Source organism: Nicotiana attenuata, unplaced genomic scaffold (assembly GCF_001879085.1).
Source record: "Nicotiana attenuata strain UT unplaced genomic scaffold, NIATTr2, whole genome shotgun sequence".
NCBI lineage: Eukaryota > Viridiplantae > Streptophyta > Magnoliopsida > Solanales > Solanaceae > Nicotiana > Nicotiana attenuata.
The window spans coordinates 121,454-146,785 of record NW_017672775.1 but is presented as its reverse complement, the minus strand read 5'-3'; the positions used below and the strand labels follow the sequence as shown (position 1 = coordinate 146,785).

Here is a 25,332-nt window from a genome sequence, read left to right as displayed (position 1 = left end):
GGGGTATTGGGAGATATAACATAGCTGTAAATATGGCATAATATTATTTTGTGTTTATTTTAGGAAGTTGTATATGTTTAAGAGACTATAATAATGGTTACCTTATTTTCTACGATAGCTTTCTTAGTTAACAAGACATAGATTTTGTATATATTAACACATGATTATTCAATCGAAGATATAGAACTTCATTCTCTCTTAAACTCTTCATGGTACCAGAGCNTCGTCGTCTAGGGGTATTTTAGTCTTTTCAGCATCTTCTAGACAGACTGTACGCCTACAATTTTTCTTTACGGCATATTTTATTTTAGACTATTCCGTTCACGGTCTCTTTCTCTCTCTACATACGCGGCTATTTCTCCTCTCAGACGTGTAACATCAACATCCTCTTGCTTTTGGTGCTTTGGGTTGTTTTCTTACCATGCAAACACCTGCGTTTCACGGAGACCAACAATATATTTTGGGGTTAAACATTATCTCTTCAGGTTTTCATGGGGATTAGCAATATATTTTGGGGGTTAAACATTATCTCTCCAGGTTAGATTACTTCGACGTCCTTGTTTCTGGCAAATCTGATGTTTACTTTTAAGGTTATATTGGACAGTTTATTGAAGTGTTTAGCTATGATAGTTGAATAAATTCTGGATTACGCTATGTTTTGCTTGGGTTTTCTGTCGATATTTGTCGCTTCGCTTCTCCACTATTCACCTTTTCGTCTCTGTGCTCGTTTCCTCACAGGTTATTACTTTGTCTGATCTTTAATTTTAAGATTAGACTAGATAACTTGTTGAATTTTTCAGTTGTCTGATGTTTATTAAATACCAATTACAAAAGTTAAAAGGGATAAAAATTACCGTGTTAACTGAAGGTGACTTTCTGATGAGCAAAGTCAATGGATTACGAAGGAACAAAGATAATAACTGTATTTATATAATTAGAAGAACCCTGTATGGTAGACCGAAACTTATACAGTAGAGTATAAATAAAGTGTTGACCATTTTATTATACTAATGATTGTTGATTTTTGTAGAATTAACTTCTTATTTTGTGAAGTAGTTGTTACCTTTCAATGGATCTTGACACACTGAAGCTGAATCCTCTTGGATTAACATATGCTTTTTATGTCTCTGCTCTAGAGCTCTGTGCGAATGTTTGTGTGATTTATGAGCTGAAAAATAGATTACTGTAGCTCTTTCATACAATCTTTAATGTGCTGACTAAACTACCCTCCTGCTGATATGCGATCACCAGGCCAGACCCACTTTTCCAACCCAACCACCTTACTTTCTTCTTTCTGTTGTCATTAATTGATATAGTGCAGATTTAAGATTATATAAAGCAAAAACCTCAGTTTGCATACTCTTCTTTTAGGCTAATAAATTAAGTTTAACCAAGGTTGCTCCTTAATTACATTATTTTATTCTCTTGATTTTTTTGGTTCCGCTTTCCTGCTACTTTTGTCTCTCTGCTTGTTCGCTATAGGTTATTATTTTGCGCTTCATATTTCATCTCCTTCTTCATATTTATGTGCCTGAGTTAACTGAAAAAGTTTCTTTATTAGAAGTACTTATTATCTTTTTCTGATAGAAATATATAAAGGAGTACACAACCAAGTTGCTCTGTTTTTCCTCGGTGGATTTAATAACAATAAGAAAATCAGAGTTACTCAAGTCCGGAACTTGTTAATGGGGAAGACTTTTAGTCTTCTCTGCCTCTACTTGTTTTTCGATTCTCCGGTCTGAGAAAACAGTCTTCCCTTGATCAAATTGTGAACTATTTTACTGGTACAGCTATGTTTTAACCTGTTGTAGTCTCATGGGAATTTCTTTCTAAATGAACACTCACAATGCTATATTATTTTTTTCTTATACATCGGGTCGTAGCAGGTAAAGCTTGTTTGATTCTCATTAAGGAGTTGAAATAATCTTTCGAACGGACTCCATATGCTTCCAAAGGGAACCAATATATAAAACAATCAGGGGAAACTTTTACTGATGTATCAGCTGTCTAAACTTATCTTTTCATTAAGGCTTACTATTGTTACCTACATACTTGCCATGTTAATGTCACGACCCCAAACCGGCCCGGTCGTGATGGCGCCTCTCGTGAAGACAAGGCCAGCCGACACAACACTCACAACAACCTTTAAGCATTAAAAATTATTTTTAAGCCTTTAATTAAACAACGTTTCATAACAACTTCTGAAAATAATAATGCGGAATAAAAATACAAGCCCGACATCGGGGTGTTACTAGTCATGAGCATCTATCCTGGTCTGAATACAACGACAAGTCTGAAATAATGTACTAAATACAGAGATAGCAATGTCCGAAAGGGAGTGGTGCTGCGGATGTCATGCAGCCACCTGCTAACTCTGAAGACTCCGCGCCTGAACCAATCCACACCCGCGACCGGGTTCCGATATACCTAAATCTGCACACGAGGTGCAGGGAGTAATGTGAGTACTCCAACCCAGTAAGTAATAAGAGTAAATAAAGACTGGGCAGTAGGAAATAATGAATCCACATTCATGTTAGGCTCAATAAACACAACGGGCTTTCAAATCATAATACGAGTCAACCTCTCCTTTTAAAACCCAACTTTTAGTAAAAATCATTTTGAAATACCTTCCAGCAGTTTCAATAGGGGTTCAATACCATTTAAAAGAATAATAGCGATTAAAGGCATAATCGGCCCCTCGGACAAAGCATAGTTCGTAAAACAGCCCCTCGGGCAAAACAATATTCATAGACACTTCATAACCGGAAAATCTTGGTGGAAATAACCAAATGCCAAATCAGTGATTAGTTTCTAAACATCTCATAAAACCTAATTAAAATGAAGTTTGTTTTGAAAATATTTGTTCAACTTTCCGACAGAGGCTCAGTATATAGAAGAGTGAAAACAGTCGATAAATCAACATATTCGATAGAAACTCACTAAAAAAGGGAGTAAAATCAACAAGTTCATAAACAGGCCTCTCAGGCAAACATCACTCATTTGCATGTATATAGTTATCGCCCCTCGGGCTAGTCTCTCTGCCACTCGTGACTCAACTCTTACCAATCAGTGCTCACACTCAGCACTCACGCTCAATAGGTACTATATAGTAACCGCTGCGGCGTGCAGCCCGATCCATATATATATAATAACCGCTGCGGCGTGCAGCCCGATCCATATATATATAATAACCGCTGCGGCGTGCAGCCCGATCCATATATCGCTGCGGCGTGCAGCCCGATCCATCGCTGCGGCGTGCAGCCCGATCCATATGGGTACCCGCGCTCACTGTGGAGGTGCAGACTCCGGAGGGGCTCCTACAGCCCAAGCGCAATATTACTGCGGCGTGCAGCCCGATCCATATATATATAATCCTCACGGCCAGGCCCTTGACCTCTCTCAGTTATTAGCCTCACCATCAGAATCCCAGTCTATCTCAGTCATCAACTTCACAATTAGACTCTCGGTCTATCTCAGTCATCAACTCACGATCACTCGGACCATTAGTAAAACAGGGAACTTACCCCAAACAGTCTTTTACATTTTTAAGAAATATGGTGATAAAGCCAGATTTTTAAACAATAAGCCGGTAAAACATGACTGAGGATATGCTATCAACACATATAGTGAGGAAAAATAGTAAAATGCCCCTAAGGGTCTCAACAGGTCGGCACAAGGCCCCAAACATGGCATATAGCCCAAAACACAATAATATCAGACAGTTAACTATCAAATGCGCATTAAAGTACTCTTTCGGGATGGACTAGGTCACAATCCCCAGCGGTGCTCTATCCCACGCTCGTCATCCAGCGTGCAAGTCACCTCAAAGTAACCTAACGATGTGTAATCTGGGGTTTCAAACCCTCAGGACAGTATTTACAATCATTACTTACCTCGAACCGGCGAAATCTCTAGCTCGCGACGCCTTTGCCCTCCAAATCGGCCTCCACGCGCGTCGAATCTATCCAAAACCAGAACGAATACGTCACAATATGATAAGGGAACAAAGCCCAAGCGAAAACAACCAATAACGGGCACAAATCCCGAAATTACCAAAACCCGAGCCCCGGGCCCACTTCTCGAAAAATCAGAAAATTAACATCATCGGATTCCTTACCTCGCCACGAGTCTATGCATATCAAAATTACCAGAATCGGGGTCCAATTGACCCCTCAAATCCCCATTCTTAACTCTCTTGAGTTCAAGCCCTAACCTCCATTTTTAACCCTTGATTCCCTTAATTTTCCAGCTCTAATCCATGTATTTACACCATAAAATCATGTTTTAAGTCCAAGAATCCTTACCTCATCAAAACCCCTTGAAATCCCTCTTCAAAATCGCCCACAATGCTCCAAGTCCGAAGTGAAATGTCTATCTCTTTCAAAAATTCGCGAAGAAGAAATTAAATACCTCTGCCCAGTCACTTCCGCTTCTGCGGCATCTTTACCGCTTCTGCGGTTGCCGCTCCTGCGGCATTCCTTCCGCTTCTGCGGATATACTCTATTGCGCCCAGGACCGCTTCTGCGGTCCCTACCCGCTTCTGCGGGCTCCGCATATGCGGGCCTCCATCCGCTTCTGCGGAAGCCCTTCCATGGTTCCATTTCCGCATCTGCGCCTTTCCTACCGCATCTGCGGCCCCCTTTCCGCAGATGCGGAAATACCAGATACCAGCCATTATCAGCAATGCTGCAAGTCCAAATTCATCCCGATGGCCATCCGAAATCACCCCGAGGCCCCCGGGACCTCAACCAAAAGTATCAACACATCTTAAAACATTATTCAAACTTGCTCCAATGATCAAAACACCTCAACTAACACCAAAATTATCAAATTACATCGAATTCAAGCCTAAGTTTCTTCAAAAACTTCCGAAACACGCATTCGATCAAAAATCTAACCAAATCACCTCCGAATAGCCTGAAATTTTGCACACACATCCAAAATCACCTAACGAAGCTATAGCAACTCTCGGAATTCCATTCCGACCCTCGGATCGAAATCTCACATATCAACCGGAATTCGCCAAAATACTAACTTCGCCGATTCAAGCCTAATTCTACACCGGACCTCCAAAATCAATTCCGATCACACTCGTAAGTCACAAATCATCTAACGAAGCTAACCAAATCATAAAAAGTCCGATCCGAGATCATATACGAATAAGTCAACTCTTGGTCAAACCTTTCAAATTAGAAGCTTTCAACTGAACTGTTTCTTCCAAATTCATTCCAAATTTTCCTGAAAACCAAAACCAACAATCTATATCAGTCGCAATACATTACACGGGGCAAGTCACGCCCGAGAACTGGCGATCAAAGCGCAAAAGCTCAAAACGACCGGTCGGGTCGTTACATCCTCCCCCACTTAAACACACGTTCGTCCTCGAACGTAGGCAGAGTTGTTTTTTAAAGGCCAACCAATAGCTGAATCACCTTACCACGCATACACCCGGGGGTGATCCCACGTCACCCTATGTCACATAGGTCCGATAACACAACATAGCTAAAATTTCACCATCCAATCTAGCCCATAAGCCATAGAACCACATTCCACCTTCCAAAATCATACACAAGATCAGAACCTCACATCTCTATTCAGAATAGGCCCGAACCAGCTGTAATAACCCGTACCTGTAACCTCAGGTGCAATCATATGATGTACCACATAACTCAAACACTCAAAACGATAACTTCCGTTCACAGCAGCTGCACACAGCACCCGAATACCGGTAGAAAACCTCTCACCAACTAGGGCCTTATTCCAACACTTCTATATACTGCTAATGACAAATGAAACATGTAATAAATCGTAACCATCTCTCAGGTCAACCATCCATGAAGTCACTTCCCTTTTGGCTAATACCACGGCAGATTTTCGAGCCGAACCTCGACATTATCCTTCCAACAAGCTGAAATCAAATCCGTTCACCTCGAATCCAACACACCTCTCTGGTGACATGACACATCATTACAGGCCTAAGCCACAACTTACATAATTCTCGCGCCAATAAGAAACGGTCTGAATATCCTCAAATCACGAAAACGACCCAAACGAAATAGTTGTACCTCAAGCTCACCAATACCATCACAACACAAAGCTGAGATCCTGTCTCACACCATAGAAATAGAACACATGAATCTACCCCGAAAGGTCATATCTCCACATGGCTTCGCTGCAATGCGCGATCCTATCCAATCCCTGCTACACATGGAATACCTCAAGTCACTATGCTCGAAATTGACAGCCACGCACAATTTGACGTCTGGAACCCAAGCAAGTCATTACACCCATAGTGAAAACAAATAACATATATCACGCAACCCGATAGGAGACAACCGATACGCCGTCCGAATATATGCCACACTTCTGATACCCAATCATTCTACGTTAGATACTCTCAAACTCCCCTGTGCCCCCAAACAAACCTGAATATCACCAGTCGATCTAAAAGAAGGTGTCGCAATACCACCGAAGTGCTATCAACTTAATCACATTACCCCTTTTTCTGCAACCTATACTCTCGTCAAATCACTTCCAAATAACAATACCGATTCCTTAATCATCTGAGGCTACCCGCTGCCTAAGAGTGTTATGAAATCCCTTTCAGGACTGAACTGAAACCCCATACACGCAAATCTCGATCCTCCACAACATACCGCATATACCATACAATCCAAGAATAACAGGAAAACTTTCATCTGCCTACCGAGCCACAGACATCTACGCACTCAACTAGTCAAGAACTTCCCTTGATCCCATCTAGAAGAAAATCATTACACATCCCATACCTCTCATATTCGTAGCAAATGCACCGCTCCAGCCACGGTAGAAATCAACAAGAACTCTCTCCCAATTCCGTTTGCACAATTAAACCGTCAAGACTGAATCCTTCTAACTAGACCAAGCTAAGCAAGCCATCAAAGCCCATGAGCATTGTTGCAAAATACCTGTAAGAACCCATTACCTCGAACACATACAAAGACTTGATCATATCCTTACCATACCGATTCGGTCTACTATCAAACCACTCTATCTACCTGAATTTCCTTCTGATTCATTTTCAACTTGATGCTTCCTCTTGCTGTAGTACCACAATCTCTCAATCCCAGGCTCACTACACGAGACCCAAGCAGAAGACCACACTGTCTAGGACCCATAAGCCGCTGAATACTCTCTCAAATATTACCAGAAACATCACGCTCCCGAATACTTTAATCTGGCGAACCTCCTGCGAATCTGAATCCGTTCCCTTCACTTTCCCGATATAGATACATAGAACCCCATACTTAACATAAAAATACCAGTAATCTGAACCTCTTCCAATGAAAACACAGTTTCTAACCACGCATGCCACTTTAAAATACCCGATTGTTCCCTGCAGAATCTTGAACACATTGGAACCATTCTCGAAGTCATTCACTCTTACTCAAACTGCAAATTACCTGGCCTAACGAAAAGAACCACCCGTGCCTCATTGGCACTCCGATACCGCAAGAATGAAATCCTCATCCTAACACACCCAAGCAACTTACTGCTTTATGGACTGAGCATTCTTTACCAACAACAACTTAAGACATCCTGTGATTCTCTTTCCCCATGAAGCATAAGGTAACCTTTGCCAAAATTTTCCTTTACTCTAGCCATAGCTAATTCACTCGCATGCCACAAACTGCAACTAGCATAGCACCTAACCGTGCAATCGACTACTCACCGCAGACTCCCCCACTTGGCTCGAAGCCATAGAATCAGAATACCCTCCACAATTCATAACAACTTTACTCTATTGATGCCACGATAACATAGTGAGATTAAACTCAGTTCATTAATAAGTTGTGGAAACACAGATCATCCCGTACTGTAACTCTTCTGCAATTCTCGCATTCATTCCCGCAACAGTTAAGCCCACTCTCTTATGCGACTCGAAATTCCAAATTTCAACACATACTTTTCACTTGCACATGAAATCTCCTAATATATACATAAGGATCACACCACTTCAGAACGCTTCGCAGGAGGTAACCCACCTGCTTCGCTTCAATATAGCATTTCTGTATACCTTCCACCGCCATACACCTCACACAGCCACTTAGTCTTCCTGAGTCTGAACTCGTACCGCAACATAAAATTTACTTCACTCTCATCTGGAAACATGAAAAGATCCTTCACACGCCCCTAACTCGGGCTATACTTCGAATCACGAGGGAATTCAAACACCTAATAGTTCACCTATCATCCCGCAGATCTTCCTCGACGCTCCTAAGTCATATAGATATATCTCTCGGTACTAAAATACTCATCACATGGTTATCCAACCGTCACTTCCACTAATAGGGACAATACCGAACATATAAGTTCAAGACATTTGCTCACACAATCAGCACCTCGGTGCTCAAGCCATAGGCAAAGATCCGGCCTCAAGTCCTCCAGACTGGCCCAACATACTCACAAAGATTACATCTCGCCCATCTATCGGGGGATCACAAGCCATCAAGGCACATCTGATACTGAGCGCTCATGCGCGCATACGAACGCGCGGAAGGAGTTTTCAAGAGTTACATCTCAAGCTGAATCAAGGGCGCACGACAAGAATTCCAAGAATGCGAAGTTTTCCTAAAGGTTCTGCAGCCTCTCGAGGAGAAATACAGGCGTCCCCGTACCGCTCCGCGAGACTTTACTAAACCTGCTCATGACTCGTGAGACCTAGTAACCTAGGCTCTGATACCAACTTGTTACGACCCCAAACCGGCCCGGTCGTGATGGCGCCTCTCATGAAGACAAGGCCAGCCGACACAACACTCACAACAACCTTTAAGCATGAAAAATCATTTTTAAGCCTTTAATTAAACAACGTTTCATAACAACTTCTGAAAATGACAATGCGGAATAAAAATACAAGCCCGACATCGGGAAGTCACTAGTCATGAGCATCTATCCTGGTCTGAATACAATGACAAGTCTGAAATAATGTACTAAATACAGTAATAGCAACGTCCGAAAGGGAGTGGTGCTACGGACGTCATGCAGCCACCTGCTAACTCTGAAGACTCCGCGCCTGAACCAATCCACACCTGCGACCGGGTTCCGATATACCTAAATCTGTACACGAGGTGCAGGGAGTAATGGGAGTACTCAAACCCAGTAAGCAATAAGAGTAAATAAAGACTGAGCAGTAGGAAACAATGAATCCACATTCACGTTAGGCTCAATAAACACAACAGGCTTTCAAATCATAATACGAGTCAACCTCTCCTTTTAAAACCCAACTTTTAGTAAAAATCATTTTTAAATACCTTCCAGCAGTTTCAATAGGGGTTCAATACAATTTAAATGAATAATAGCGATTAAAGCCATAATCGGCCCCTTGGACAAAGCATAGTTCGTAAAACAGCCCCTCGCGCAAAACAATATTCATAGACACTTCATAACCGGAAAATCTTGGTGGAAATAACCAAATGCCAAATCAGTGATTAGTTTCTAATCATCTCATAAACCCCAATTAAAATAAAGGTTGTTTTGAAAACATTTGTTCAACTTTCCGACAGAGGCTCAGTATAAAGAAGAGTGAAAACAGTCGATAAATCAACATATTCGATAGAAACTCACTAAAAAAGGAAGTGAAATCAACAAGTTCATAAATAGGCCTCTCAGGAAAACATCACTCATTTGCATGTATATAGTTATCGCCCCTCGGGCTAGCCTCTCTGCCACTCGTGACTTAACTCTTACCAATCAGTGCTCACACTCAGCACTCACGCTCAATAGGTACTATATAGTAACCGCTACGGCGCGCAGCCCAATCCATATATATATATAATAACCGCTGCGGCGTGCAGCCCGATCCATATTTCGCAGCGGCGTGCAGCCCGATCCATATATCGCAGCGGCGTGCAGCCCGATCCATCGCTGCGGCGTGCAGACCGATCCATATGGGCACCCGCGCTCACTGTGAGGGTGCAGACTCGGGAGGGGCTCCTACAGCCCAAGCGCAATATTGCTGCGGCGTGCAGCCAGATCCATATAAGTATACTGCTGCGGCGTGCAGCCCGATCCATATAAATATACTGCTGCGGCGTGCAGCCCGACCCATATATATATATATAAAACTTGCTGCGGCGTGCAGCACGATCCATATATATATAATCCTCACGGCCAGGCCCTCGACCTCTCTCAGTCATTAGCCTCACCATCAGACTCTCAATCTATTTCAGTCATCAACTTCACAATTAGACCCTCGGTCTATCTCAGTCGTCAACTCACGATCACTCGGACCATTAGTAAAACAGGGAACTTACCCCAAACAGTCTTTTACATTTTTAAGAAATATGGTGATAAAGCCAGATTTTTAAACAATAAGCCGGTAAAACATGACTGAGGATATGCTATCAACACATATAGTGAGGAAAAATAGTAAAAATGCCCCTAAGGGTCTCAACAGGTCGGCACAAGGCCCCAAACATGGCATACAGCCCAAAACACAATAATATCAGACAGTTAACTATCAAATGCGCATTAAAGTACTCTTTCGGGATGGACTAGGTCACAATCCCCAGCGGTGCTCTACCCCACGCTCGTCATCCAGCGTGCAAGTCACCTCAAAGTAACACAACGATGTGTAATCCGGGGTTTCAAACCCTCAGGACAGTATTTACAATCATTACTTACCTCGAACCGGCGAAATCTCTAGCTCACGACGCCTTTGCCCTCCAAATCGGATTCCACGCGCGTCGAATCTATCCAAAACCAGAGCGAATACGTCACAATATGATAAGGGAACAAAGCCCAAGCAAAAACAACCAATAACGGGCACAAATCCCGAAATTACCAAAACTCGAGCCCCGGGCCCACTTCTCGAAAAATCAGAAAATTAACATCATCGGATTCCTTACCTTGCCACGAGTCTATACATATCAAAATTACCAGAATCGGGGTCCAATTGACCCCTCAAATCCCCATTCTTAACTCTCTTGAGTTCAAGCCCTAACCTCCATTTTTAACCCTTGATTCCCTTAATTTTCCAGCTCTAATCCATGTATTTACACCATAAAATCATGTTTTAAGTCCAAGAATCCATACCTGATCAAAACCCCTTGAAATCCCTCTTCAAAATCGCCCACAATGCTCCAAGTCCGAACTGAAATGTCTATCTCTTTCAAAAATTCGCGAAAAAGAAATTAAATACCTCTGCCCAGTCACTTCCGCTTCTGCGGAATCTTTACCGCTTCTGCGGTCGCCGCTCCTGCGGCATTTCTTCCGCTTCTGCGGATATACTCTATTGCGCCCAGGACCGCTTCTGCGGTCCCTATCCGCTTCTGCGGGCGCCGCATATGCGGGCCTCCATCCGCTTCTGCGGAAGCCCTTCCATGGTTCCATTTCCGCACCTGCGCCTTTCCTACCGCATCTGCGGAACCGCATCTGCGGCCCCCTTTCCGCAGATGCGGAAATACTAGATACCAGCCATTATCAGCAATGCTGCAAGTCCAAATTCATCCCGATGGCTATCCGAAATCACCCCGAGGCCCCCGGGACCTCAACCAAAAGTATCAACACATCTTAAAACATTATTCAAACTTGCTTCAATCATCAAAACACCTCAACTAACACCAAAATTATCAAAATACATAGAATTCAAGCCTAAGTTTCTTCAAAAACTTCCGAAAAACGCATTCGATCAAAACCCCAACCAAATCACCTCCGAATAGCCTGAAATTTTGCACACACATCCAAAATCACCTAACGAAGCTATAGCAACTCTTGGAATTCCATTCCGACCCTCGGATCAAAATCTCACCTATCAACCGGAATTCGCCAAAATACTAACTTCGCCAATTCAAGCCTAATTCTACACCGGACCTCCAAAATCAATTCCGATCACACTCCTAAGTCACAAATCATCTAACGAAGCTAACCAAATCATAAAAACTCCGATCCGAGATCATATACGAATAAGTCAACTCTTGGTCAAGCCTTTCAAATTAGAAGCTTTCAACTAAACTGTTTCTTCCAAATTCATTTCAAATTTTCCTGAAAACCAAAACCAACAATCTATATCAGTCGCAATACATTACACGGGGCAAGTCACGCCCGAGAACTGGCAATCAAAGTGCAAAAACTAAAAACGGCCTGTCGGGTCGTTACAGTTAATATGACATGGATAGCGTGAGAAGGAAAGAGATGACTTTTTTGACGAATTTCTCTCTATATATTTGCATATACTTCTGAACTTGTCGTGCTTTTGTGCGGTTGTGACTTTACCACAAAACATATTGTTGTTTTATTAATCTATAGGTTAAAGAAAGGTCATTTTAATTTGTTCTTTTAGTATCCGAATTAGGGAGTTTGTATAGGAAAGGTGAAACTTCTGGATTTTTAGCGATTTTGGCGATGTTTGAGGATCAATAAAGCTCTTTTAGAAAACAGTAAAGAAATTCTACAATCTCTACTTAGGAGAGGTTGCAGTAGGTGAAATTTTATTAGGTGAAGAAGTAATCGAAGATAAAAGTTGATTATCTTAATGGGGAGAACAAAGATTCCTGAATCATGGGGTGGAGGATTCTGCAGTCTTTATGCTTAATATTATTTTTAACAGTCGAGGAATTTTCTGTGACTTAGTTGACCCATTGGTTTAAAACTCAGTACAGTACAGCCTTCCCTCATAAAAATACAAGGTTCCTTGCAACTGGCAGAGTTCGAACTTGTAACGTCCACCTTATCTATACCTCTGTCGTTGTGTCCATAGCAGTAAACCAACACCTCGAGGGCAACTTGGGTTAATATATGCAACCGAAGTCTTCTGTTTATTTCTGAAGCAAGTTGACAAGGGGTTCAACTGCTCCAGCTTTGTTTTGATCTGTGAGCTTCATCTTGAAAGTGTTGTTGCCATTACAGTCTTACTCATATCGCATCCTGCAATTAGATATTTAGTAGCAGCATATTTTAATTAAATAATTAAAATTCTTCATCATACTGCTACAGTTCACAATGGTAACAATTCATTTACCCGTACAAGAGGCTTCAAATAATTAGGTTCATATGAAGAGCTTTAAATGGCTCTGTCTACTCAACGTCCACTCCTGTTGAGCATCCTCCTCTCTCTATACTCAAAACAAAAAAAAGAGCATCAAAAAGAAAATCAAATTTAAGGGCGTCAGAGAATACCACATTTGTCCTCATCGATTGTGTAAGGGTATCGAAGGGATGTAAATCCAGATTATACAACTTCACTTTAAAAGTTATACCACCTACTGAACTACATTAAGTAGGTTCTGACGAATTGCTATCAATGTTAGACTCTCTTGAGAAAGTGCTCTCAAGATATTCCCTTTGTTTGGTTATGCTGGTTTCTAGAAGCGCACAAACAGTGTCTCATTTCAACTGAGGGGCATGTAGTAGGGTTTCCACAGCTTCAGCAGGCAGTTGAGTGCCAAAGGCAACATCATATGTATCAAGTGCGTCTGATCGATTTCCTTCCAATTGTTGCTCAAATTCCCCAACATCAAACTGCTCATCTGACTTCCGTAGGAATTTGTCTTCAACATTTATATGGCCTTTCACTAGAAACTTCGGTTCGGCCTTATTTAAGAATGTAATACTTCCCATTGGCTCTTTACTGGAATGGATACTTGATACTTTCTGTTTCTAATTTCAGATTTGGTATTCCTTAGGTTAATTAAGTTTAATATTCAATTACGGAGGTTTCCTTAAAGTTTCTTGCATTATATGTTCATATTCTTTCGCAATACTCAGCCGCTTAGGAGGAGGAGAAGTGTCCCTCCTTAAAGTTTCTTGCATTATATGTTCATATTCTTTCGCAATACTCAGCCGCTTAGGAGGAGGAGAAGTGTCCCTCTACCGTAGACCTTCATAATGATAAAATAGTGTACTGAAGCCAACAAAGTTGGTTCATTTTTAAAAACCTTTTTTCCTGCAACAGAGAGAGCAACTTGCATCTTAAACTGTTTATCAGTATAAGCACTGTATAATTTCAATCAACCAAGAAATAATTGAAGTACAATAAAAGACACTTTTTGCTCATTAATGTGACGTCTCAAAAGTAACTTGGTTGGCGTTGCAAGAGCTGAATTTGAGGTAACAGTTTAGCCTCTATAGGTCTCAACAATGATTCACCATTCTGTGCTACATCAATGAGCAGGACTTGTGATATTTATCTTTTCGTTATGACTGACCGTTGTTACATAATTTGCCTTTGGCTGTGTACTAATCCATTTTGGCTTACTCCATTGCATTTCTTCTTATCATTTAGAAATTCCTACTATTTAGTATTAATAAAAGTAGGAATAGGTCTACCAATCATTATCACCATCTAATTAATTATTTAAAATGAAAAAACATATTGATAGTGGGATATTGTATGAAAACAACTTCAGTGCCATAGTTAATCAGTGCACATTGTCTTCTTAGGTTGAAGGGGAAGATATTTGAAAAGAAATAACAACAAGTAACATTCATTTTATGCACATAAAATAGTAGAATAAATCACAAGTTTTAGTTTCTTCATAATTTTCTTTTACTACAGATTCACATATTTGGTCTGGTAACAGAGCTTACACCAATGATTTTCTTTCTTGTCTTTACCATTCATGTTACGACAGTGATATTATACTTTCTGTAGAGAATATTTTTGCGAGTATTTTCAATGCACAATGTGTTCAACTTGATGTTGACCATGACTGCAACTTATTTTTGCCTTTGCAGAACTACTGACGCTTCTGTTACATTCGGTACCCCAAAAAGAGTTGCTCGACGTGCTTATAGGTAACCAACTATCTTATCTTTATATATTTTTAAACGCAATCTCCTATTAACACATTCTCTGTTTCTCCTGCCCGTTGTACTGCTAACCGCTAATGTTGTGCACCATTTTTGTTCCTACAAGCTGTGCTATTGTGTCTATCTGTAATGTTGTTTGACGACAGCCTGTTGTTGGTACTCACAACAGGTGCTGTATATATCGAGGTGCAGTATCTTTTTGTGCTTCCACATACTCGGTAATATAAATTGATACCCTTGCTATCACAGGTACAGCAAATAACAGCCTACTACTTTTTTTATCTACCAAATTACATTGTCAGCTACCATTATTGATATCCTGTTGTTTTCAAAATACTTATAAAGTAGTACTACTTTATCTGTACAGGTATTCTAAGACATTCTTGTGCTTGGATTGATTTATACTTTCTACCTTGCACTTTTATTGACTAAGATTATGCAACATATTTTTCAATATAAATTATGGTTTACTGATAGCATTTTTTTGTTGACGAAAAAAGGCATCATTATAGATCTTACGTCTGTTTTGTTCGCATGGTGTTATAACTCTGTAAAATGCCTGTATATATACGTCTTATCCTGCTATGTAAGTACGTGTTTGAAGATCGCCAGCTTCTGCTTGATAGGTAATACAAAGAACAACCCCTACTTTTTTTAGCTACCAGAAAATGTTTCCACTTGCCGTTATTGACGTCGTTTTGTTTCCAATATTGCAGAAAACATGGACAACACGGTTCACTTTGTGTAACTTACTGGCATGTACATTTATATTTTTGTTAGCCGGTGAAACATATTGGTGTTGTAACTGATGTAAATACCGGGTTGAAAGACTAGCAGTAAATATGACCTCCTTCTTTGGCTTGGATTTGTTTTCTTCACTCTGCTAAGTATCCAATTTTCTACGACTGAATCAAAAGAAACTTACTGGTATCCGAAGGATAACGACGCACTTCGTCCTACAGACCATAATGTTTAACAAATCGACTCACATATCTCAATACATAATTGATCAAATTGCAATTGTTCTCTATAGAAAGTAATTTATTTTCTTTATAAATTAATATAAGCTGCTATTTTTATCAAGTTTGGGTCCGGGCTCAGCACGGGCCATTATAGATTACTTTTGTCTTTGAAAAGCTACTGCAAAGAACTACCAAGTTTCTAATGCCTTTTGTTTTCTTTTCTTCTTGTTTCCTTTCTGGTTACTACTGGAATCTGAGCATGTTCTTTTTGATAAAGGGTAAAAAGAGAACTTTCTCAGAAAAACAAAGATAAACATAAAAGGAAAGAAGAGAAATTAAAAGAAAACTTTAATATTTGTGCCTATATATTAGTGCTTAATTGAAGCCAATGTTACGGCGAATAATCAGGGATTTGTAATAATTATCAATTTGACAGAAAGAAGACCCCTCTTTCACGTTTTCTCCGCGGCAAAAAATATTTACTAGGATCTCTTTGGAAAGCCATATGTAATTAACTGAGAATGTAATTACCAGTGTAATATTATGGTAATTATATAGTATAATAATTACAATAATCAATTTATTTGCCGCAATATAACTATAGTGTATTATCACTGTCATATTTGATTGGACAAGTGTAATTATATGATAAGTTGATAAATAATGTCGTAAAATACTATCTTTCATGTCAATAAAATTGTTTTCTATAATAAGTATTTGTACTAATAATTAGAAAGTAAAGCTAATAGAATCCAAAGTAAGCAATTTTCATGTGAGGCAAAATGGCAAATACATGTGTACTAGGTATTTAAACTACATGTTTTTCTTTAATCAAAATTATTAAATAATTACAAGTTGGTAACTAATATCTAAAGAATAATCAGTATCTTGATTATCTTTCAAATACCTAATAGCTCAATTTTAAAATAATTAGTAAAAATTTCAATGTAAATTCAGCTTTTTACCAATTCATATGAATATAATATGAAATCTATGATTATTTTACTTTTTAAATAATAAAAAGCCAGATGTGAGTTTAGAAGGTGTATTTTTTAATAATTATTTATGCTAATGAAATACTAGAAGATAAAGCTAGTAAAATACAAAATTCTATCTAACAACTTAGGAAAAAAAAAAAGAGCAAATATGAGGGGTTGTAAAATTATATGAAAGTATATCATAAGCAACATGTTGAAAGATTGGAATGAGAGTCCGGAACCTTTTTATTGTTTTTTTGCACTATTGTGACGTTAATAAGTGTAAAAAAAAAAGAAAGATACATTTCTATATATAACACCGAAATTTGAGGCGTTATACCTTAACAATAATTTTTGCCGTTAAGGTATAGCGCAAAGAATAATGGCGATATATCCCTTGACGATTTGTCTGCCAGGTTTAGCGTATAGAATTCATACGCTATACCTATAACGCCAAGAATTAGCATGCTATACCCTTGATTAAATAATCCCCTTCGTCTTTCCCGACCAGAACTCCTCCTCCCCATTTTTTTACTCCTTTCCATTTGTCTGGTCCCCCACCCCTTCGTTCCTAAAAAAAAAAATTGTGGGCTCCTCCCGTCACACAAAATGCTAAGAACGTAGGTCCCACATCGTACTGGAGCATCGTATTATTGTGGTTTCACTCTTTCGGACTCAAATTTTCAGCAAGTTTACTTTTCGAAAACACTAAATCGAGGTATTTCGATTTATTTTATGTCGAAAATTGTATAATAATGCATATTAGTTGATTTGAATGTGTTTCCATGTCGTTTTGTGTTTTATTTGCGAAACTTGTATGCTATATTTATCCGGACTTTGATATTGGTGTTCTAAAAAAATGTAAAATTTGAGAAATAATTTTTTTCTGTTTAATATCCGGATTTTAGATATTAGTATTTCCATGTCGTTTTGTGTCTTATTTGCAAAACTAGTATGTTATATGTATTTTTGTGAATGTTATGTGATTAAAATGTATTTGTTGTTTATATTTCGTTAAAATTATTTATTAGCGTAGTAAAATGTAGAACCTTCTAGCGTAGTAAACTGTATAGTATTTAGCGTAGAATCCCTATAGTTTAAGTATTTCTTATACTGGTAGATGAAAATATATACTTTGTACAATTAAATAATTAAAATTTAAGAATTTTAATTATAAAACAAACACACAAAATGGTAAAAATATTGAATTTGACACACATAATTATTCATGATAGTTTGGTGCTACAGGGCCTCGAATATCGAGTCTGGAACCCAATAGGTATATATACTTTGTACAATTAAACAATTAAAAATTAAGAATTTATATTATAAAACAAACGCACAAAATTATAAAAATATTGAATTTGACACACATAATTATTCATGATGGTTTGGTGCTACTGGGCCTCAACTATCGAGCCCGGAACCCAATAGGTATATATACTTTGTACAATTAAATAATTAAAAATTAAGAATTTAAATTATAAAACAAACACACAAAATTATAAAAATATTGAATTTGACACACATAACTATTCATGATAGTTTGGTGCTACTGGGCCTCAAATATCGAGCCTGGAACCCAATTGTCACGGCCCAATTCCCAAGCCCCAGCGGTGATGGCGCCTCTCGTGAAGACAAGGCCAGCCAGGACAAAACGGATACACCTCTTTTAACAATTTCTTAGCATTAATAGATCCACAACGCGTATAAGCAGTTATAAACGTGCGAACATCGACAATAGCAAAGGAAACCATCCCGACACAGCCCAAACTGGGGTGTCACAAGTCATGAGCTACTACAGAGTTACTATAAGTCTAAGAAGTAGAATATCTGATAAAATAGTCTGAAGGAACTGAAATAACATAAAATAGGGGAGTCAAGGGGGCTGCGGACGTCAACAGCTACCTCGAAGCTCCAACTCACTGCCTGCCTGTGAAGAATATCAGTGCTCAGGAACGGACTCTGCTATGCCTGAATCTGCACACATGGTGCAGGGAGTAATGTGAGTACTCCGACCCAGTGAGTAATAATAATAAATAATAACTGAAGGCATGAAAACACATAAGTGCACAAGACAATGCTATATCAGGTAGTAAATCACTTTAAGCAGTAAAACAGTAAAAGTGAAGTCTCATTTTTCTTAAAGACAGGTAAATCAGGTAAAACAGTAAATGAATAATGAATAGTAAAACTGCCCCTCAGGCCCAGTATCAATCGCTCAGTACGGTAACAGCCCCTCGGGCTCAATCTTAGTCACACAGCATAGTATCAGCCCCTGGGGCTCACTCTCAAATCACATGGGTATCCGCGCTCACTGTGGGTGTGCAGACTCCGTAGGGGCCCCTTACGGCCCAAGCGCTATATCACCATAAGGCCTGAAAGCCTTCTCACATCACACTCGAGGCCTGAAAGCCTCCTCACATATCACTCGAGGCCTGAAAGCCTCCTCACAATACACTCGAGGCCTGAAAGCCTCCTCACAATACACTCGAGGCCTGAAAGCCTCCTCACAATACACTCGAGGCCTGAAAGCCTCCTCACATCACGCTCAAGGCCTGAAAGCCTCACTCAGTCCAGAAACATCATAAGCCCCTCGGGCATAAATAAAATAATAGTTCTCAGCCCAAACAACAGTGAAATATCATTAAAATCTCAAAATTCAATTAAAGCGGCTGAGTTTGCAAAACAGTATAATTATTGGGACTGAGTTCAAATAACGTATCAAAATAGTGATAACAATCCCCGAAGGATTCAAGTAATCGGCATTAAGCCCAAAACATGGCAATAAGCCCAAATCACGATGATAACCAAATCAGCCAGTCAAATACGCGGTAAAATATCAAACGGGACGGATCAAGTCACAATCCCCAGTATTAAACAACTCCGCGCTCGCCATTAAGCGCGTGTTTCACCTCAATATAGCACTACCTTGTGCAAATCCGGGGTTTCAAACCCTCAGGATATCATTTACTATCATTACTCACCTCAAGCCGGCCAAAATCCTAGCTCGCTATGCCCTTGCCTCGCAAATCAACCTTATCGCGCGTCGAATCTTGCCAAAACCACAACGAATACGTTACAATAGGCCAAGGGAATATAACCCAATCGAAAAGACTCGAAAAACATCGAAATTCACGAAATTGGCAAAACCCGAGCCACGAGCCCACTTCTCGAAAAATCAGAAAATTAACATTACCGGATTCCTTATCTCGTCACGAGTCTATACATATCAAAATTACCAAAATCGGAGTCCATTTGACCCCTCAAATTCCACTTTGAAATACCAAATTCCCAAGCCCTAACTTTACCCTCTTTTGATGAATTTCCACAAATTTCCACGTTAATTCTACCATTAAATCACGTATTTAGGTCAAGGGACTCACCTCCAATCACACCTAGTCGAAATCCCCTTCAATTTCCGTCCAAGAGTCTCAAGGTCGATCAAAAATGGTGGAAATGAACTTAAGCTCGCGGAACAAAATGAGCTTTAAAACCCTTCTCTGAACAGTGATTTTCGCATCTGCGGTTCCTTTACCGCATTTGCGGCTACCGCTTCTGCGGTTATACCTCTGCTTATGCGGATCTTCATTAAGTCCACGACCGCTTCTGCGGTCATCTCTCCGCATTTGGGGATCCCGCTTCTGCGGATACCTGTCCGCTTCTGCGGAAATACCAAGGCCACGCCAATTCGCTTCTGCGACTCATCTACCGCATCTGCGGCATCGCAGATGCGGCCCCAAGCCCGCACCTGCGGAAATAGCAAACCTTCCAAGAACTCACACCTGCGTACCTTCCTTCCGCACCTGCGCAACCGCATCTGCCGTTCCTTTTCCGCAGATGCGGAAATAAACCAGGCACACCAGCAATCTCATAAGTCCAAATTTCATCCCGATGGCCATCTGAAATCACCCCGAGGCCCCCGGGACCTCAACCAAAAGTGCCAATCCATCCTAAAACACCATTCAAACTTGCTCCAATCATCAAAACACCACAAACAATACCAAAACCATCAAATTACATCGGATTCAAGCCTAAGTTCTTCTAAAACTTCCGAAATACGCATTCGATCAAAAACCCTACCAAAACACCTCCGAATGACCTGAAATTTTGCGCACACATCCCAAATCACCTAACGAAGCTACAGCAACTCTCGGAATCCCATTTCGACCCTCGGATCAAAATCTCACCTATCAACCGGAATTCGCCAAAATACTAACTTCGCCAATTCAAGCCTAATTCTACACCGGACCTCTAAAATCACTTCCGATCGCGCTCCTAAGTCACAAATCATCCCCCGAAGCTAACCGAATCATCGAAATTCACATCCGAGCCCTTTAAATCATAAGTCAACATCCGGTTGATTTTTCCAAACCAAATCTTCCATAAAGAGACTAAGTGTCTCATTTCCCTCTTATATGAAGCATGAAGAAGCAGAAAATGGGGAAAATAGGGCGGTAACTCACATGACGGCGGGCCGGGTCGTCACATCCTCCCCAACTAAAACAAACGCTCATCCTCGAGCGGGTCAAGAAACATACCTGAAACCTCAAACGGGTGAGGATATCTGCTCCGCATCTCCTGCTCGGTCTCCCAGGTAGCCTCCTCCACGGGCCGACCTCTCCATTGCACTTTCACCGAAGCAACATCCTTTGACCTCAACCTCCGAACCTGATGATCCACAATGGTTGTTGACTCTACATCATAAGTCAAATCATCATCCAACTGAACCGTGCTGAAGTCCAATACGTGGGACGGGTCCCCAACATACTTTCGGAGCATAGATACATGAAATACTGGGTGCACGCCCGACAAGCTGGGTGGCAAGGCAAGCTCATAATCCACCTCCCCAATCCTCCTAAGTACCTCAAAAGGCCCAATAAACCGCGGACTCAACTTCCCTTTCTTTCCAAACCGCACAACACCCTTCATGGGCGAAACCTTCAGCAAGACCTTCTCACTAACCATATAAGACACATCTCGAACCTTCCGGTCCGCATAACTCTTCTGACGCGACTGAGCTGTACGAAGCCTCTCCTGAATCAGCTTCACCTTCTCCAAGGCATCCTGAACCATCTCTGTCCCCAATAGCCTAGCCTCGCCAGGCTCGAACCAACCAACAGGAGATCTACACCGCCTCTCATACAACGCCTCATACGGAGCCATCTGAATGCTCGATTGATAACTGTTGTTGTAGCCAAACTCTGCAAGCGGCAAAAACCCATCCCAAGAACCTCCAAAATCCATAACACAGGCACGCAACATGTCCTCCAATATCTGAATAGTACGCTCGGACTGTCCGTCCGTCTGAGGATGAAATGTTGTGCTCAACTCCACCTGAGTACCCAACTCGCGCTGAAAAGTCCTCCAGAACTGAGAAGTGAACTGAGTACCCCTATCTGAGATAATAGACACTGGAACACCATGCAATCGAACAATCTCCCGGATAAAGATCCCTGCCAGCCGCTCCGATGAATAGGTAGTACATACTGGAATAAAGTGCACGGACTTGGTCAGCCGATCCACAATCACCCAAATCGAATCAAACTTCTTCAAAGTCCGAGGGAGACCACTCACGAAATCCATAGTAATCCTCTCCCACTTCCACTCGGGAATAATCATCCGCTGAAGTACGCCACCCGGTCTTTGATGCTCATATTTCACCTGCTGACAGTTGAGACACCGGGCCACAAATCCTACAATGTCTTTCTTCATTCTTCTCCACTATAGTGCTATCTCAAATCCTGATACATCTTCGCGGCACCCGGATGAATGGAATACCGCGAGCTGTGGGCCTCCTCCAATATCAACTCCCTAAGCCCATCCACATTGGGCACACAGATCCGGCCCTGCATCCTCAACACACCATCCTCACCAATAGTCACGTCTCTGGCATCATCATGCTGAACCCTGTCCATAAGGACAAGCAAATGCGGATCATCATACTGGCGCTCTCTGATGCGATCATATAAGGAAGACCGAGAAACCACACAAGCCAACACCCGACTGGGCTCCGAAATATCTAGTCTCACTAACCGATTGTCCAAGGCCTGAACATCAACTGCGAAGGGCCTCTCCCTAACTGGAATATACGCCAAACTCCCCATACTAACTGCCTTTCGGCTCAAAGCATCGGCCACTACATTGGCCTTCCCCGGGTGATACAAAATGGTAATATCATAATCCTTAAGTAACTCTAGCCACCTCCGCTGCCTCAAATTAAGATCCTTTTGCTTGAACAAATGCTGAAGACTGCGATGATCGATGAATACCTCACAAGATACGCCATACAAGTAGTGCCTCCAAATCTTTAAAGCATGAACTATAGCAGCCAACTCCAAATCATGTACAGGGTAGTTCTTCTCGTGGGGCTTCAACTGACGAGAAGCATAAGCAATAACTCTACCCTCATGCATCAATACACATCCAATCCCAACTCTAGAAGCGTCACAATATATAGTATAAGAACCTGAAGCTGATGGCAAAACCAATACCGGAGCTGTGGTCAAAGCTGTCTTGAGCTTCTGAAAGCTCTCTTCGCAGTCGTCCGACCATACAAATAGAGCACCCTTCTGAGTCAACTTGGTCAAGGGCGATGCAATAGAGGAAAATCCCTGAACAAACCGGCGATAATAACCTGCCAAACCAAGGAAACTACGAATCTCTGTGGCTGAGGTCGGTCTGGGCCAACTCTGAACTGCCTCTATCTTCTTCGGGTCGACCTGAATACCCTCGCTGGACACCACGTGCCCCAAGAAAGCCACTGAACTGAGCCAAAACTCACACTTGGAGAAATTTGAATAAAGTTTCTCCTCCCTCAATCTCTACAATACAACTCGCAAATGTTGCGCGTGCTCCTCCTGACTACGCGAGTACACCAGGATATCATCAATAAAAACAATAACGAACGAATCCAGATAAGGCCGAAATACATTGTTCATCAAATGCATGAACGCTGCTGGGGTGTTGGTCAGCCCAAAAGACATAGCCAGAAACTCATAGTGCCCATATCTAGTCCTGAAAGCAGTCTTCATAATATCTGAATCCCTGATCTTCAACTGGTGATAGCCCGAACGGAGATCAATCTTGGAGAACACCCTCGCTCCCTGAAGCTGGTCAAATAAATCATCAATGCGAGGCAGGGGATACTTGTTCTTCACTGTTACTTTGTTCAATTTCCTGTAGTCAATGCACATTCTCATGGTGCCATCCTTCTTATTCACAAACAGAACCGGTGCACCCCACGGTGACACACTAGGCCGAATGAACCCCTTATCTAGGAGTTCCTGAAGCTGATCCTTCAATTCCTTCAACTCCGCTGGTGCCATATATATGGCGGAATGGAAATGGGTTGAGTGCCCGGCACCAGGTCAATACCAAAATCAATATCCCTGTCCAGGGGCATGCCCGGCAGGTCTGCAGGGAAAACATCGGGAAACTCCCTCACAACTGGAACAGAATCAATGCTAGGAGTCTCGGCTCCAACATCCCTCATGAACGCCAAATATGAAAGACAACCCTTCCCAACCATACGCTGGGCCTTTAGGAATGNACTAAAGTAGTAAAGGGTTGGGGTAAAAGTTTTAAGGAAAATTTGTAAAAGGTATAAAGTTACATTAAGACTAACAACTAAGTGGTTTAAGAAAGTTTAGGTAAAGTGGTAAAGTACGTACGGGTACCCCGTTTTAACCGTTTTACGGTTTTTTTTAGTTTTACGTTTCGTAACTTTAGTTAGCGTTTAAATAAACGGTTTGTAAAAAAAAGTTAAAAAAGAAAATAACGAATTTACTTTACTTATATTAACTAACCGAAAACGTTTTACTAAGGGACGGTTTACGTTTAACCGTTTAAACCCTTTAAACAAAACTTTTTTTAAGGTTCGTTTTAAACCCGGGGTTTAGTTAAGGTACGCGAAACGAAAGTAAATAAGGTCCGAGTATTATACCCTTTCGTACGACTTTGTCTTGCCACGGTTAGTCGTATACGAATTACATACGCTATACCTATAACGACCACGAATTAGCATGCTATACCCTTCGTATTAAATAAATACCCCTTTCCGTCTTTTCCCCGTACCCACGAACTACCTCCTCCCCCACTTTTTTTTACTCCTTTTCCACTTTGTCTGGTCCCCACCCCTTCCGTTCCTAAAAAAAAAAACTTAGTAGGGCGTCCTCCCGTCACACAAAATAGCTAAGAACGTAGGTCCCACATCGTACTGGAGCATCGTATTATTGTGGTTTCACTCTTTCGGACTCAAATTTTCAGCAAGTTTACTTTTCGAAAACACTAAATCGAGGTATTTCGATTTATTTTATGTCGAAAATTGTATAATAATGCATATTAGTTGATTTGAATGTGTTTCCATGTCGTTTTGTGTTTTATTTGCGAAACTTGTATGCTATATTTATCCGGACTTTGATATTGGTGTTCTAAAAAAATGTAAAATTGAGAAATAATTTTTTCTGTTAATATCCGGATTTAGATATTAGTATTTCCATGTCGTTTTGTGTCTTATTTGCAAAACTAGTATGTTATATGTATTTTTGTGAATGTTATGTGATTAAAATGTATTTGTTGTTTATATTTCGTTAAAATTATTTATT

At 40.8% G+C, this 25,332-nt stretch overlaps 1 long non-coding RNA gene across 1 annotated transcript; it reads left to right on the top strand.

Moving 5' to 3' along the window:
• Positions 1–271: 271 nt before the first annotated feature.
• LOC109214467 lies at positions 272–15,648 on the top strand. Its single transcript, XR_002066188.1, has 4 exons — positions 272–537; positions 14,713–14,772; positions 14,957–15,413; positions 15,504–15,648. It is a non-coding gene; the product is annotated as an uncharacterized LOC109214467 (long non-coding RNA).
• Positions 15,649–25,332: the final 9,684 nt, after the last annotated feature.